Source organism: Solea senegalensis, linkage group LG11 (assembly GCF_019176455.1).
Source record: "Solea senegalensis isolate Sse05_10M linkage group LG11, IFAPA_SoseM_1, whole genome shotgun sequence".
NCBI lineage: Eukaryota > Metazoa > Chordata > Actinopteri > Pleuronectiformes > Soleidae > Solea > Solea senegalensis.
In genome coordinates, this window is record NC_058031.1 from 9,131,394 (window position 1) to 9,132,918 (window position 1,525).

A 1,525-nucleotide genomic window follows, 5' to 3' on the forward strand; every position below is an offset into this window, starting at 1 on the left:
ATACCATGACATTTTGTCCGATTTTTGGGCGACACATACTATGACATTTTTGTCCGATTTTGGACGACATAGTATAGTATGACTTTTTTGAGGCATTTTGGACGACATTCTATACAATTACTTTTTTGAGTGATTTTGGACAACATACTATACTCTGACTTTTTTGGGTGATTTTGGACGACATACTATACTATGACTTTCTTGAGTGATTTTGGACGACATACTATACTATGACTTTTTTGACCGATTTTGAACGACATACTATACTATTACTTTTTTAACCAATTTTTTGGACGACATTCTATGTCTTAATAATTTAGTGGTTTAGTGGGTAGCACTTTTGCCTTTAACACAGAAGACCCGGGTTCGAGCCTTCTGCAATCCTGAGAAGTCAGTCAGTCAGTCATCATGTAACCGCTTTATCCTCCACCAGAGGGTCGCGGGGGGTGCTGTGCCAATCTCAGCTACATCGGGCGATAGGCGGGGTACACCCTGTACAGTTTGCGAGTCCATCGCAGGGCCACACACAGCTAGAGACAAACAACCATTCACTCTCACACTCACTCCTACGGTCAATTTCGAGTGTCCAATTCACCTAATCCCCACACTGCATGTTTTTGGACTGTGGGAGGAAGCCGGAGAACCCGGAGAGAACCCACGCACACACGGGGAGAACATGCAAACTCCATGCAGAAAGGCCCTTGTTCCAACCGGGGCTCGAACCCGGGTCTTCTCGCTGCAACGCGAGAGTGCTAACCACTATACCACCATGTGGCCCATCCTGAGAAGTGTTGGTGTTAATTTAGACGACATACTATACTATGACTTTTTTGAGTGATTTTGGATGACATACTATACTATGACTTTTTTGACCCAGTTTGGACGACATACTATATTATGATATTTTTGAGTGATTTTGGACGACTTACTATACTGTGACTTTTTTGTCACATTTTGGACGCTTTACCATACAATGAATGACGCGACACCAGTGTCTCATTATTTTTTCTCGTAATATTATGACTTTTTTCTGGTATTATTATGACTTATTATTATTACGAGAACTTTTTTCTCGTAACATTCTGCCTTTTTCTCTCAATAATATGACATTTTTCTCGTAACATTCGGACTTTTTAGGGTTCAAGCACAATGTTCGTAGTTTAATATCACAACTTTATTTTAATAATATTACGACTTTATTTTCATAATATTACGACTTCATTCTCGAAAGATAATTTTTTTTCTCTCTCTTCAGTTTGGCCCTACAGTAATAATAATAAAAAAAGTGATTTGATATTATACGACAATAAGTCAATAACGTCACTTAGCAGACACTTTCATCCAAAGCAACCTTCGAGAGAATTGACTACAACCTTCCAGGGGTGGGGGTGACCTTGATGTCTCTGCCCCACCCCTATGTGTTTCCTGAAATCCAGTCTGAACGTTACATATTAGAGAGGGAGGAGAATGTGTCTCATGTTTGGAGTGTCAGTCATTTCAATAAAGTTTACTTAGAGAAGTGAGA